Below are 17,319 nucleotides of genomic sequence, written 5' to 3'. Positions count from 1 at the left end.
TACATATTCCCTAGTCTTTCTTTTGCTGCTAATGCATCTGTAGAAGCCTTTCATGTTGCCATTCAAATCACTCACCAGATTCAGCGCCAGGTGGGCTTTGGTGTTCCTAATCATATTTGTGCAGTCTCAGACAGTGTACCTATATTCCTTCTTGGTCAGTTCTTCCTGCTTCCATTTCTAGTACGCTTGCTTTCTATTTTTTACTTTTGTTTGGGTTTTCTTGTTCATCTGTGGAGTTGTCCTACTACTTTTACTTTATTGACAAAACTCTGAGCTCTTCACCTGCAATCAGGGCAGAGATGTTATTCCATGTTCCATTTATGATTACATGTATTTCCCAAATCCTTTTTCCAGAAAAATGTAATGTTGTCCATCCTGTATTAGCCTTGAGTTTGTATTTGCCCTTATTCATTTTGTCCCACTGCTTCTCCCATTTGTAAAGATAACTTTGAATGTTTGAATCCTGCCCTTCAACATCATTCCAGATCCTCCTAGCTCTGGGCTTTCATCCATCAATTGAGTCATTGATTAAATATTTGAGTCGAACTGGGCACAGGATGAAATATCAACCTCTTTCCACTTTGACAAGGAACCACCAATAACTAAAAGAGGCCTGTCATTTTCAGTAGTTTTACATGTCTTAAGGGAATGTGTTTGCAAAAATGTGTTAATGTGGAACAATAAAAACTAAGTCAAAGCCTCACATTTAAATGTAAGTACATGTTGTCATGGTTTGAGCCCAGCCGGTAACTCAGAATCATGCAGCTGCTCACTCGCCCCCGACTTCTTCCTCCCCCCGCTCCCGGAAGGATGGGGAGGAGAATCAAAAGAATGAAACTCCCACAGGTTGAGATAAGAGCAGTCCAGTAACTAAGGTATAATACAAAAACACTACTGCTACCAACAATGATAATAACAATAAGGGAAATAACAAGGGGAGAGGATACAATTGCTCACCACCCGCCGACCGATACCCAGCCTGACCCGAGCAGTGATCTGGGCCTTCCGGGTAACTTCCCCCGGTTTATATACCGGGCATGATGTGCTGTGGTATGGAATACCCCTTTGGCTAGTTTGGGTCAGGTGTCCTGTCTCTGCTTCCCCCCGGCTTCCCCTCCTCCCTGGCAAAGCATGAGACTGAGAAAGTCCTTGGTCGGAGTAAACATTACTTAGCAACAACTAAAAACATCAGTGTTATCAGCGTTGTTCCCAGGCCGAAAGTTAAAAAACACAGCACTGCATCAGCTACTAAGAAGGAGAAAAAAGACTGCTATAGCTGAACCCAGGACAATGTATTGTATGTACATTTGAGATATTAGATTTAAATGAAATGATAGAACTAGGTTTTATTAATATATTGCAATCTTCTAGTAAAAAAACCCCAGTATTTGCCGCTACAAAATCCTAATGCGGCTACAAAAGTCTAAATCTGCATAATGTTTTGTAAAAGTCTAGAAAAAAAGAATTCTGTTTTGGTTTTTGTAATGTTCTTCAGGTGAAATGCAACAGAAATGAAATAGAATTTCAGGTCAGGTTGTCTCTGTATCCTCCTACTCATCATACAACGAGGATAATGACAGATGAGAATTTAATGGAAAATGAGTTTTCCTGTGAAAGGATATGGCTGAAAAGTCAACTTGTACAATGTAATGTAATGGTAGCTTTTTCTTTTTAAAGAGTATTCTAATACAGTTTAGTCCTTAGTTTGCAACTTGGAAGAGATTCAGGAGTTTTAAAGTTAGGATTCATCTTATCTAACTTTAGCCATCTAGAAGTCAGTTGTCTGATCAGAGTGAATTATTTAGGTGCTCTCTGTCATTAGTGGAAAGAGAGAAGCATCTTTATTTCTTCCTAAAATAAGCAGGATTTCTCTAACTTTATTAGAGTTGCTTATCTCTCTCAATTGACTAGTGAGAGAATTTCTATACTCTATTTGAGACAGAACAGCGGACTAAATTTTAGCTTCCGCAAATAGAGGATATATTTTAAGAATTAGAATGAGCCATTCTCACTTTACAAAACAAGTATTCACCTTGAGCAATACAGGAAAAGTCAAAGTTTGAATACGAATTTCTAGTAAAGCCTATGAATTTGATTTTTGAATAGTTTTTTCTTTTAACAGGTTTTGCCTTCCCCCTGCCCCCTTTATTAATGAAATGAAACTTTAAGATGTGTATTCAGTATAGTACCTTTCAGAGATACCACAAAGGCCATATTTATCCTAAAGAAGTTACTATTTCGCCTATAATGAAACAATAAAATATTTCTGCCCATACCTGTAAATCAGTAACTTACAGCTAAAATCCTAGAGAGGCAGAGGACTACATTGCCTCGATGCACACACATGCTTTTTCATTAGCTTTTCAGGGCTTTCCATTCTACATTGATTATGTTGTTTAAAAACAACAACATTCATGTCACTTACAGATATAGTTATATTGCAAAACAATTCCTATGTAGACCAGGCTTAAGTTAACAGAAAGGAAAAAAAATGTGAGAGGAAAATGTATGACAATAGTTATACCTAAATTTATATCTTCTTCTTGATAAATACTAATACAATTGCAGAACACAGCCATTATGTAGTATGGCATATGAAATATAATTAGATAACAGTCCTTGTACTGTCCTTGAAATCTTCTCTGGTCCTTTTTGGAAAGCTGGAAGGCAGCTTGACATTTACTTCAAGTATTTACTTGTGGCACCTTGCAAAGTCTTGAGAAAAAATTATACTTAATAGGTAGCTCATGGTAAAAGCAACTGAATTGCAGTGCATTGCTGTTGATAATATGGATCTATTTACCCAGTTCTTGGTTAGAAGGAGAAAGATGGAGGGAGGGTGGTGCCTGGGAGGATTGTTTTCCTAAAACGAAGCTGCTGAGATGGAAAGAATTCGAAAGGTCAGCAAGGCATCAGGGCAAGTATTTGTAAGAGAGAAAAAACAAAACAAAAAAATAGCTAGTGCAAGTGAGCTCAGAACTGTCAGACATTTCCTTAAAAACAAGAAAGAGGAAATATATCCAAGATAAATATTTCTAGCTAGGGAAAAGAGAGGAAAATTTCTTGGCTGGTGAACACTAGGACTTCAGTGCATACTGCACACATTACTAACATGGGCTGTGGGACTCTTGGCGTGTTTCTTTTAGTAAACTGAAAGATTAGTAAGAAAGTTTTGCATATGACTAGTGTTGACTAGTAATTGTGCAAGGTTGTTACATTGCATGTGGATCGACCATGAGAATAGAATGAGATACGGATTTTACCAGAGAACTGAATTATACAGCTGTTTCCTAGATAGTACCGTTGAGACCAAAAAAGAAGAGATATAGCTCCAGACTGATGTGGGGAATTCATCCTAGTGATTTTAGACTCTCCTGACCTTATTCTCTTAGTCTTGTTATTAGTCCCCCTCTGCTCAAATTCCTGATTTACACTGTTCTAAAACTAAATAATATAGAGAAGGCTGCCTGGAGACCTCATAGCAGCCTTCCAGTATCTGAAGGGGGTCTATAAGGATGCTGGGGAGAGACTCTTCCTTAGGGACTCTAGTGGTAGGACAAGGGGGAATGGGTTCAAACTTAAACAGGGGAAGTTTAGATTAGATAAAAGGAAGAAGTTCTTTACAGTGAGGGTGGTGAAGCACTGGAATGGGTTGCCCAGGGAGGTTGTGGATGCTCCATCCCTGGCAGTGTTCAAGGCCAGGTTGGACAGAGCCTTGGGCCACGTGGTTTAGTGCAAGGTGTCCCTGCCCATGGCAGGGGGGTTGGAATTAGATGATCTTAAGGTCCTTTCCAACCCTTACTATTCTATGATTCTATGATTCTGTGATTCTTTCTCCTGCGCTTGTTCCTTATTTCTGCCACAGGCTTGCCCCTCCCATCCCCCAACACAACAACAAAATTCTTCATTTTCTCTCTCTGTGACAGCCCCTGCAAGCCCTAGTTTGTTTTTCCTCTGTCCCCAATTCCCTCCTTATAGTGTGTTCTGTTCCTGGATCCTGCTCTGACCATATACCCCTACTTTCTTCACACCTTCTCCCCTTCCTCTGCCTCCACTTCATTTCTTCTCCCCTGCTGCAATATTTCTTTCTTGCTAGACTCCAAAAGAGGGAGCAGTGAAACCATAGAGACAGTTTCCCTACTCATAGCTGCTGCATGGGCTGTGAGGTTGCAGGTGTAGACCAACCCCATGTGCTGAGGAATCGTGCTCTTGTGCTGACCGGATGCAACATCTGCAGTTCAACCCAGTGCAGCAGCTGACAGAGAGCACAGCCCTCATGGCGTAGGCAGAAGGCTGCCAATATGACCTCTGCTGTGCTTAGCCAAACTGCATAAGCATCCAAAACTTACAGCTTGGCCATATTCAGGGGACATTTCTGTGCCCACAGTTACCAAAGTGTTCCTCAAACCACTACCATTGTCTTGCCCATTCTTGGTGTCCAAAGCTTCCTCTAGAACGTAGAGGTAAATAAAGCTGTAAAGGTATGTGAGGTGAGAGAGCATCTCATTCACTGAATTACCAGTTTAAGGACTCTTCAGTATAAAAGAACTAACATATATCTAAGAAAGTGACAATGAAGACAACAATAAAGACCAGAACCCTTCAGCCACCAGTTCATTAAATGCACTACTCAGAGATAGCATTGAAGAGGGTCACCCTGAACTTGTAACTGATAAGAAGGTAAAAATAAGATGAACATTATTATTATTATTATGGACTTGTGGTATTTTGTAAAGCTTTTTATAGGGTGTTCAGGGGAAAGGCCAACAGTGGGTAAATAGAAGGATCAGGGTGGATTGGAAAGAAAGAAGCACAGGAAAATGGAGAGGAGGGAGTTAAAGGGACCAGCTGCCTATCTTATTAGATCCTTTTACTAACCATTTTTCCTGTGTAAACTCACTCCCTATCCCTTATGTGCGAATGCTGCAAAGTCTACATGTCAGCAGCAGGAAAGGGGCTCTGCTATGGTGGTGCCTGAACCTGCAAACAGTAACAGCAGCAGCAGCCTGCATCAGAGTGGGTTGGAGAGACCCCCAGTGTCCAAGAGTGCACGCAGGAGAGAGGAATCCAGAAGTCTGCTGCATCTGGCTAGTCCAGCATCATCCTCAACAAAAGATTTTCCAAAAAAAAACCATCCCATCTCTATGACCCTCATTTCTTTATAGTAGCAAAAGAAAAAAAAGTCTCTAAATATTAAGTCTTTGGTAAAACCTCAGAATGACATAATTCAGGTTAAACAGTTAAAATTAAACAAAGATATACGCAGTGAAAATAAGACAGTATGAGAAAGCCTGCTTTTTCCCACTTATAATGTCATTCATTGTCTCAGAATGCAAAATGTATTAATTTTCCTTCAGATTCAACAGAAACTAGGTACACTCTGTTACACCTGTTATGGTAACAGAGCATTACGACACAAAGTTAATGATGATTTGAAAATTTCAGACACTCACACAGGATCACAGTAAAAACAACCGTCAAATAACTTCTTTGCCTTCAATAAGCAATTCCCAGTACTTGAGAAGCAACTGAACCATCTCATGAAGGTTTTTCTACAAAACCTGTAACTGGAGATTTCCAGAACATGAAATTAATGCTTCTGCTAAAGTTTAGGGAGCTCTAATTACTGCATGTTATGTTGACAAGGCAAAATATTTCTGAGAGAAAAAACTGCCATATTATTCCTACTTCTGGAGGCAATAATGAATTCCTACATGGCGGCTTCCATCTGGTGTTCATGATCTTTTTTTAATCTAGTGGGTGGCAGGTAGATTGATACTTTGGTCCCAGCAAGAAGCAGAAAAACAAGCAAGATCACCCCATCCAGTGAATGAAACAAGTAGGTAGGGAGAAGATGCAAGTAAGAGAGGAAGCAAGAACAAGCTTTATAAGATTACATCTGTAAGAATTTAAAACACTTTTTTAGAGAAAGCCAAAGGCTGGCTTTCAGGTCATAAAGAAGCACCATATGTTCTGTGTTAGGAAGCACACAGCTTTTATTACTGGTACTAGTTTTATGTTGAGCAAATACCACCCTCTCACCGTAAGCTTTTGAAGATGCATTGCACTTATCAGATTTAATTCATTTCTTCCAAATGAGAGGTGTTATCTTCTAATCTTCTCTGCTAGCAGAGAAATGCCAAGAAATCTGACCCTCTTTTGGATTCCTTGCTTTGCCTGCCTGCTGGGCCCTACTGTTGACAAGCTGCTTAAATTACATTTTCTTTGGTTGGGAAAGTAACGTGTTGCTTATATCAAGGCTGTGACTGAAGCCCAGTACATCAGAGAAGCACAGCAGTGCTGCGAAACAATCATAGATAAAAACAGGACATTTTTGTAAACAGGTTGTGTGAGCTTCTTGGGTTTCATTCACCTGTGGAGAAAGAATCAATGCCTTATAAATAAAGCCAAAGGCGAAGATGCTAAACATCCTTTACTTGCTTTGTAAATATCTTAATCTAAAGATGAATTTATTTACATTTTTTGTGTTTAACTCTGTATTATTACATCAAAATTTCTTTTTACTGTAGCTTGCAAGGCAAATGAAGGGATATCAACAAAATTGAGGGCAGCCTCTAAACCAAAATATGTTTTTTCAGCAGTAAGGTCCATGGTGAGTTTTTGGCATATGCATATCTGTGCCAGAGAAATTTTGCTGGTTTGTTCAAAGTGAAATAGAAAGGCATTATGTCTCCCTATCATATGTCCCATTAGCAGTTTACACATCTTAGATCCTCAGGAAAACAAGGCTGTTTCAGCTGAGAGAGATCTTTCTAAACTGCTTTCTGCCCCTTAATGCATAGCATATAAGGACTCTGCTCCGAAATTACCCATCAGAAAACTTGAAACTCAGTCCTGAGTAGGCTCCCTGCATGGTTCATGAACTTATGTGATGTCGTAAATAGAGACAGTATCGTTCTGTCCTCTGGTGCAGCTCCCAACAAGAGGATGCAGGTGAAATATCTGTAAAGTTCATTCATTTGCCTTGAATTTGTCACATTCAGCCTGGACATACCTTGGTCTGAGATCACAGAGATGTCCAGGGACATTTGTGCCTTTCTCCACCCTGATGGCCCAACAACATCTTCCTGGGCAGCATGAGTGGGATCATTCTCCTTTCCCATTTCCATCTCACAGCCAGGTGTCCTATTCAGTCAGGCTCCTACTAGCAGGTACCAGTACAGAGTAATTAATTTGAGTTCTTTTGGTCAGTTATCTCAGAAGCAGATACAGATATATACAGATATATATATATACAGATATAGCTGAACTACAGCCATAACTCTCTCACCACAAGTGAAGCGACTCTGCAGAGTCCTGCCTTGCCTCAGGAGCCATCTGACTAAAGGAAGCCTCTGGAGAACAAAAAAAATAAGCAAACAAAAACATTTTTCAGTAGGCTGTTAAAGTACAAAAAAAACTGTAGCAAGATACATGCTTTTTTGTCATTACTCTGCTACTGCTGCTCTATTATGCTCTTCTTCTGTCCTGTTCCCTTCCTTCCCACGCACCTCCTGCATCTTTCCTGGGATACATGGAGGGGAATTCACTGCTGCATAATCCTTCTTGCAAGGCTGTTGTTCCTTCTAGTCAGGAGAGGAAAATCGCATGTTCTCACCTTAGTGTTCACTTGCACTGAATTTTCTACAGGTTTTCTTAGGGACTAATGACACTGGATGCGGCAGCCCCTTTTCCATTATCTTCCACTTGATCAGTTTTGGGAGGGTTTTTGTCTGGTCAGATGAAAAGTCTTGGTATTCCCTTATGTACATGTGCCTCACACTGTTTTCTGATATGCGAAGTTCTTCCTGCTGTCATCTGGTGACAAGGAAGGAACACAAAAGTTACCTTAAAATAATATTTAAAGTATCTCTGTAATAAACTTCACATAATTGCTTTGAGTTCTAAAGGAAGATGATTGTTTTTGGCTATTTCTTTTAGTGATGTATAAAAGTGATTGTAGCAGAGAGTTCATCTCTTCACAAAATAAATGAACATAATGGCCTCTTAATAAATGCATATTGCATTGTGTTACAGCAGAACTTCTTCTGAGATAACGTGTTACGTGAATATGAAAAAACCTACTGTGATTTTATTTTTAGCAATTTAAATGTCAGCTTTTAGGGAAAAATGTTTTTTAAAAACTGAAAAAAGGCAACAGACCCTTAAATGAAGTGACCTTAAATAAAGTTCTTTATAGAAAGGAAAAAAATATGTTTTTAAATGCTAAAATAAAAGAAGGGAATTTATTGTATTTTAAAAGTTAGGGGGGGTTAAGTTATCAAATAAAATTATATATTATTTTCTATTGTACAGGCTCATAGCTTGTTTGCAATTATCGGTTATATCTGCATACTGATGGAGTGGAAAGCAAATAATTCTCTCAAAAAATTATTAGTTTAATACAAGTAGTTTTCCACTACTGTAAAAAAGGTTAGTAGTGTAAGACATTGGCTGTACTCAGATATTCCACATTAGACCAACCCTAAACATTTACTGTGCCCTCTGGAAATAAAGTGCTCCTGGGTCAAAGTTTTTCTCATGGACCTTGGAGGGTAGCAAATGGGCCTATTTTCAAGCTAAAAAATAGGGCTGGAATTGAGATTGGGTTTTCCTCTCAGGAGGCATGCTTCCTTTCATCTTTGAATAGACAAGCAACAACCACTTGGTCACTGGCGACTTAAATCTGCAAGGCCAGCTTTGCCAGTTTGTCACTTCCTATATGTGTGTGACATGGGAGAAAAGGTATTTTAGTAAATAAGTAGACAAGCCCACCTGCATGCAATACTACATTTCATAGAACTTGTCAAACATCATGTTTGAAAATGATCTAAAACCATCATAAATAGAAATGTCTCAACATTCACACACGCATGTGCTATGATAACCAGCAATGGTAGACAGGAGGCTGAGATGCCTTTTCCAGTGTCCCTATCTGCCTGACAGCAAGTCTGTTACAGGATATGAGCCATTGAAAACAGAAAGCTGAGGGGACGCTACATGCATTCCTTGTCACCAGCAATCAGTTAGAAGCTTTAGGACAGAAGTCTGGGTAAATGTAGAAAATGAAAGTGAAAGACATTGGGATGGTTAAAACATTAATTCACAAAAGGGGAAACAAATCTTCAAGATGCCTGTTTAGACCAAGTGTTCTGCAGTGATTACAGCAATCTGTGGGTTTGTAATTTGCTTTCATAGGACAGCCTCTCTCTCCTTTCGTCAAAATCATGCAGAAATTTTTGAAATCTCAGCAATTTTCAAAGCAGAACAGTTCCTACTCCAGTTCTGTGTAGGTTGTTATGTCATTAAATGTAACGTGCACATTTATCTTTATATTTTTGACTTATTTTCTATTTGTATCACATCTTCAGACAGGCTGTTGGTTCCCAAGTGTAAATCTATGTACAACACAAAGCATGACTGTGTTCTCGATATCTTACACTCACAGGGAATGCTCCTTCCTGAAGGTGCAGCTATATACATGTCCCCTCACTCACTCAACTAGAGAAAGATACATGGTATTTCAGAACCAAGTTTGTAACTCCATTCTATTTCACTGATTAGTTTTATTGATGTAATAATTGAAGATGGAAAATTAGCAAGATCAATGAAGATATTAGTAGATGTCAAAAGGGACTGTGCATGATGTTTCTTGTCTCTCTTGGGATATCTAGGATAAATAGCAAAGCTGACACCTCAAGCCTTCTCATAATAATATGTCTGTTTCTGTAGTGTTATTAACAGCAGATAGAAGTCCTGAGAGCTAATGACTGCCGGTTTTGAATGCAGACAGTGCAGGCAAGTGGCTTTGTGAAGATTCCCTCAATGGTCAGTGGAGACTAAAACCATCTCAATAGAATACTCAGCTGACCTATTGTATGCAACAGTTTCAGGGTGTGACGAATCCCCATGCATCTGTGGTCAGCTCTTCCTGCCATTTGTGCTAGCTTAGATAACTTACTTAGACTAGAAGTTTAACTTTTCAGTGGTTGCACTTAAGTGACTTGAATCCCATCCAAAGCAAGTACAGAAGACCTATTGAATTCAAGGAGAACGCTAACATCAGCATTTGCCTGCTAATTCTTCCAGACTCAGAATCAGACCTGGCTTTATGATACAGCATACTGTAGCATGTTTGAGAGTACTTACAATTAGGTGCCCCATATGAAGCCAACAAAGCCTTTGCTTTGACAATATGTCTCTATCTACATTTTATGGCAGTTTGCTATAATTTCGCCTGCCTATAGCAGTTTATGGTCATAATAAGATATTGACACATTTAGCAGCAGCTGTTTTGACCACTGTATTGCAGCTGGCAGGGCCAGCAGCATATTGCTATAGCAATATACTGCAAATATAATAGCTAAATAAGAAAAGTCCATGTAAGAAAAAAAATCCCAAGTGAAATAAAAAAAACCAAAATTTGTAAAATTACAAAATTTGTGAGAAGTCCTAAGATAAAAGGTTTACATGATCAACAAGAAATTACCCAAGTCTTCTTTTTCCTATAGAAATTTTGAGTCCCATTCAGTAATGAAAAGCTAGAGTTTTCAAAATACTTTTTTCATTGAAAGTTAATAAAATCATATGACCAAAATATACCAGTCATGTACAGTGATTACTGTTTACTAAGACTAAGCTAGAATCTTTATGATTATGTACAGAAATAGCTTGTTAATAACATTATGTATGTACATAATCAGAGCTATTAAAATGGTGTATTACAAAACTTCAGGGAGGTTGAGGGGTTTTCCACCTCCTCCCCTTATTCCCTCCCCTTAGAAATCTAGATGGATCGTGTCTTCCTCTGTGAAACTGTTTTATTCTGCACTCCAGGATAAGTTCTGTCTTTATCACATAACCTAGAAGATTAAGTGATCTGCAACATAATTTGTAACTATACTACCAATGTATCCATGCAGAGGCTGATCTTAATGACAGCAAGGTTCCTTCAAGAACATGTATGGATCATTTACTTTTACAGGTCTTTCACTTATTAAAAGCTTACAGTCGTCATTACAGATGTCCTTGTGAGCAGATGCTTTCCCAGTTAATACATTGTCTCCCATGGAAGTGCTACTGACAGTATAGTGGAAATGCATTTGGCTTGTCATCCAAACCTGAAGAGTCCTACTGATTTAAGTAGTATCAAATGTGTGCTAGCCTTTTAATCTATTTTTATAGAGAACAGATCTCCAAGAACATTGGTTACAGAAACAATTACTTTGAAAAGTAATAAGTTTTAGAAACCTATTTCTTAACAGTTTGGAACATGAGTTTTTTAAACTTTATTCAAAGGCATATTATAAAGAGACAAGATCATTACTGATATTCTGATAGACAGAATTAGGCAATACATTTTGCCTTCCATGCAGTAACTCCTATGTGGCTTTGCATTTATTAAGGAAATTGTTTCAGTCTATTTAGCCATAGCAGACTGAAGCTATCTAAACTCATAGTCCAGGCAAACATTGCAAACACCATGTTACTGATTTATCCAACAGTGTTGCCCTATCTCCCCATTTGTATGTCTTTGTGCAGATGGGGATGGTATGGGGACCCAGAGGAGAGACAGAAAAGGCACAGCTTATTCACTTGGAAACACAGTTGAAACTATGACTTTTTAAATAAATTTAGACATCTAATTCTATCTTCCAGACTCTGGTTGAATAGCAAGAATGTTTACTGTAGGTATGTAAAATGATATATTGGATGTAGTGTTGAGGTGCTTTGTGTTACAGAGCCAGGGGCAATAAGTTACAACAGGAAATTCTCAATGTACTAATCTGCACACAAAATGAACTTATCAAAATAAACAAATTAAATAGAGGCTTCAACTCTTTTAATCTTTTAATCAAAGGTTTAGTGGGATAATGTTATAATGAAGACCCCACATTTTCAAGTCTTCATTACATGAATGCTAAATTCATTAGTGTTACTATGAAGTTTCATAAATTATTTAAACTAGCCTTGTCAAAATAAATGAACAAAGTATTTTCTGTGATACTCTATCACTTTCTCTCTTTTTTTTCCTTTTTCGTTGCCTTCTTCACATTGCACTTGCTTGTGCGCTTGATAGTTCACAGGATCGGTAGATTCACAGTGGAGACCTGCTTCAATGCCTATTAATGCTAGTCAGAGTCTTACAACTAAGCTTGGTGGGAGTCTGAGTGGCCACTGAGTGTCCCAGTATCAATGAAAGTAAGTCATATTCTATTGTTATCTCTAATTAGCCTGGAAGCACTACAGAGCCGGGCCTGGTTTTGACTCTGTGATTATACAGCACTTAACGCAATGGGGCCTCCATTCTCATTCTAATATTTCCATTAATAGCATAGTTCTCTTGTGAATGCAACTATTTTAAATCTCTGCCATATGTTCAGGGTATTTTTTTATTAATTATCTGTTTTTCAGAAGTTCTGATCTGTGCAAGACAGTGGATAAATAAGTACTATAATTCTGTCAGGTAGCTGTTATCAGGAATTATGGTAACATTTCAAAAGCATTTTTAATAATAGTCAAATGGTGAGAACAGGAAAAAGTATAATGTTTGAGAGGGAATTTAATATATTTGTTTAATGAATATGTACATAAATATATAAATATATGCATATACATATGTATGTATTTCTGTTTATGCATACTTACAGGAAAAAAATTGGTCCTGATTGTTATCTGCTGCTTCAACAGATCACCACCTGGCTGTGAGCTCCATCAGGAAGTGTTATTTTGTATGAAAATGATGCAGCAAATACCTCAAAAGGAGCAAGTAAAAAAAGATGGGAAAATATTCCATGGCTGAAAGAGTGGCAATGAACATCTGATACTAACTAAGAAAAGATAAATCCCATGACAGCTTTTCTTTTAAGATAGTGTAGTTCTACTATCCTCAAATGGGGTTCTGCCCAATGATAATACTGGGTGGAAACAGTAGGAGAATTTTATTGCATGAGGCACAAATAGTAAAGCTCAGCTCTGATCATTCCTGCAGAATGCTTGGTACTGCAAACCCTTTTGTTTCTATGCCATTCTCATATAAGATAAAGAGAAAACTTAGTTTTTGAACTTGATCTGCAAGAGGGCAAAATCAGACTTTATTCATCTCAGTGATGTACAGTACTCTTCTACTGGATTTATTCAACTTTGGAATTCCACTGTATAATCATGCATTGAGTATGAGTACGGAGGAAAGGGCAGTCTCTTTAAATTATAGTGTCTATTTTATTTGGTTGGATAAATTCCTATCAGTGCATGCATGTGTGTTTATGAGAGAAGCTGCTGATACTTTTCTCAGTTCTTCAGTAATCCCAGTGCCAAAGTCTCAGAAAAGCTTAGTTATTGTTTTAGATTTTTTTTTTGTTATAGTGATACAGCAAATACTGCTGGCCAAATGGCCGTTCTTCACAGTCAACATCCTTTTGATAAGAAAGGAAAATGTTCTCCCTTTAGAATAAAATGCTCAACCATCTCACTGTTGCTCAAACACCTTCATAGTGCATAGGCATAAACTCTAACCTGACTATGCACTGTAGCAGCAGATTAAATCAAAGTCCTGTTTCATGCAGGCAGTAGGACTCCACAGTCACAGTGCTAGATCCAAAAGCAATTTTCTCTGCACCACAAAATGAATTTGTGGGGAGCTCCTTCATGTGTCCAAGCCCTTGAAAAATAGAATTGCAGCAATATGATTCATGCTTTTTACTTGTGTGGCATGGTGAAGGGACAGTTGCTTCCCAAAAGCACCGTTTCAATCTGTTTATTTGGAGACTTAGCCCTGCATTGCTACCTGCCTGGAACACTTCATCCGAACAGTAAGAACACAAGATTTCTTTCTCGTGAAAGTTTGTATTCTGCAGAAATTGATAAACACACCAGAGAAGACTGGCACAGTATAATGCCACATTCTCGCTCAGTTTGAACCCTTACAGCAGGTAAATATGAAATGTCATACCAGATGTCTGCTCAAAATCTAAGAGCTCTGCTTGTGAATCTTATGTAAGGTTCATCGTTGCTTGTTCTCACAGTTGACTGTGAAGTGGGTCTGGCTCCCAGCCCAGGTCTCTCGCACAGTAATTAACCTGAGACTACATGGCACCATCTGGTACTGTCTCAGGTAGGAAACACATATAAATGACTGAACAGTTACATTTTTCCCTCTGTAAGCAAAGTAACATTTGAAGAATAGCACCTTTGTCTTTTCCCCAGAACTGCCTCAAAATATTTCATGTACAGACAAAAATCTCAGCACTAAACCCTCTCCCCATAACCCTTCTGGAAGTCTTTGCTTCCTGCTTTGTTTTTTATATCCTCCTAACCTTCCTCCTTTCTTCTACCTGTCACATTTTCTGTTCTCAGCTGGAGAAAGTACTTCTCCAGGAGTTTTTGGTAAATCAGTAGGTGAAGTACATAATCAGCTCAGATTATGTACTAGTGATGATTCTCAGTGCTGGCATGATGGATGCTGGAATTCAGAAAGGCATCCCCAACAGACAGGAGTCTCATAATGCAGCAGGATAGAGGGAACAGTTCAAAACTTCTTAACCAAAAGTATGTGTCTGTTCATATATAGGAAACTCTTTAATTTATAATTTTATTAGAAGTTTAAATTCCTCTGAAAAAGGTTTGACATTACAGACTATAAAGCAAGTGTTGGATGTTTACATCAAGAAAAAGAAATATTTACAAAGGTTATAACTACATTTAATGGGATGGAATTAAGAACAGACAGATGTAGGCTGAAAAGCATCAAAAACGTTCTCACATTAATATGCCTGATAATATAGAAGAGACTCCAAAGGGAAGTTGTAGAAGAACCATCAGTGCTAAAAAATAGACTATAATGATCAATTCTTCATTGGCAATGACATGAAGTAGGCAGCCCAACAGAGCTTTTCTATCCTTGGCTTCCATTATTCTATGGCAAAATTAGAAGGCGAATAAGCAGAACTGTTCATGACAGCCTGATCTTTTATTGCCGGTAGGAGAATGCTCACTGTTACCCAAGCTAATCATGCTGCAATATAACTTCAACATTTTATATTGGATATTACGTATCACTATAACATAGTGCTTTCATTTTGAGCCCGTCATGGTGCTGTAACAGTTTTCTAGCAAAACACGTTAAATTTAAAGGGGAAAATTGAGTGGGAAGTATAGTGCTCAGTTATATCTACTGTGGCTTCTGTTTCAGGGGTTTTATCGTTAGACTTGGTTTTCATTACTAGTTCACAATAACAGCTGGGATTTACTTTGTGTGTGTGTCATTTTGGTTTGAGGGTCTCCAGGGCTTTTAAATGCATTCAGCCTTTTCCATACTGCGGTACTTATTTTGTTTGCCTGCTTTTCTGTAGTTTTTAATTTTGTTGAAATTAATTGTTGTTTAGATCAATGATTTGCAAATGTCAGTATCCTGATGGGATGCTGGGGAAAACAGAAGTTGCCATTGAGCTTTCATGAATTGTGGGCCTACTTACTACCTAAAAAATGTGTCATCACTAAAACTCAAGCAACTCCATTTCAGGTGGTAAAAATAAACTTTTTAAAGTTTGCATGTAATACTAGAAATTACATCTGGATTCCACAGAATGAATAATGCTTTAGTTTATCATATTCCTGGGAACAAATGAATGTCTTAATAGAGTCAAAGTCATCTTGTTTTCTTGACTGCTGCTTATTTTGGGGAAGAAATGCCAAAAATTATTTACATAAAACGGAAGATTTGTTCATCAAGTAATTCATCCACCACTCTGAATACATATCCAACTAGCAACTAGACATGTGTCACTGTAGGGCTTTAAAATAATTTAGAGCCTTGAAAAAAAAAAATTAAAAAAAAAAAGGAGAAAAAGAAAAAGAAACACCCCCCACCCCCCGACATCATACATATATCATAGAAATATAGAAGACCTCTCAGCCTGTCTTCATTGGAGAGATGCTCTAGCCCTCTGATCATCTCTGTGGCCTCCTCTGGACTTGTTCCAACAGCTCCATGTCCCTCTCGTGTTGGGGGTCTCAGAACTGAATGCAGTAATCCAGGTGGGGTCTCACGAGAGCAGAGTAGAGGGGGGAAAATCACCTCTCTTGACCTGCTGGTCATGCTCCATTTGATGAAGCCTAGCATACTGTTGGCTTTTTGGGCTGCAAATGCACATTGCTGCCTCATGTTGAGCTTCTTGTCAGCCAACACCCCCAAGTCCTTGCCTCCAGAGCTGCTCTCAATCCAGACTTCCGCCAGCCTGTAATTGTGCTTGGGCTTAACCTGACCCAGGTGCAGGACCTTGCACTTGGTCTTGTTGAACTTCATGAAGCTTGCATTGGCCCACCTCTCAAGCTTGTCAAGGTCCCTCTGGATGGCATCTCTTCCCTCCAGCATGTTGACTGCACCACACAGCTTAGTGTCATTGGCAAACTTGCTAAGGGCGCACTCAATCCCACTGGCCATGTCACTGACAAAGACATTAAACAACCGTAAGCTAAAATCCAAGTTTAGCAGATAGAGGACCAGAGCACTGAGATGCTCAGAAATATGAGCTCAGAACTGCAGTTATAACCCTTCTTCCAGACGTACGCACATATATGCCCACTTCGAATATGTCAAGAAGGACTTTGCCAACAAAGGCCTTTCTATTTCTCTGGGTCCCATCGGATATCATTTCCATCTGAGTTGTTTTAGCCTCTCAATGTTTCATTAAGAATGTTTACCATGAAAGAACAGCAGAATCACTTTTCCTATCTTAGAGGATGCAGTAGATATGCATAGATAAAATCAGGCAAGATCAGATTTTGAATTTTTTCTTCTGGTAAATTTCTATATTCTACAAAATTTCTGTCACAATATGCATGTCGGTTGGCCTTGCTAATCCAGAAGCAAAGGGCTAATCTGAAACTCAACTGTAATACAGAGCAAATCGTTCTTAATATTATTTAGTTGAATACCATGTAAGAGAGCTCCAGAAGGTGCACATGTTTCTATGACACCCTGTTCATTTTGCAATCACTGATAAATAATGTGAAGGTGACTGGAGGAAGCTGCATCTACCTGTAAACAAGCTAGGGCCTCTGATTACTAATCATTATAGAATCATAGAATCATAGAATCGTAAGGGTTGGAAAGGACCTTAAGATCATCTAGTTCCAACCCCCCTGCCATGGGCAGGGACACCTTGCCCTAAACCACGTGGCCCAAGGCTCTGTCCAACCTGGCCTTGAACACCGCCAGGGATGGAGCATCCACAACCTCCTTGGGCAACCTATTCCAGTGCTTCACCACCCTCACTGTAAAGAACTTCTTCCTTATATCTAGTCTAAACTTCCCCTGTT

Source organism: Strigops habroptila, chromosome 2 (assembly GCF_004027225.2).
Source record: "Strigops habroptila isolate Jane chromosome 2, bStrHab1.2.pri, whole genome shotgun sequence".
Classification (NCBI taxonomy): domain Eukaryota; kingdom Metazoa; phylum Chordata; class Aves; order Psittaciformes; family Psittacidae; genus Strigops; species Strigops habroptila.
This window is presented reverse-complemented; position numbering follows the sequence as displayed.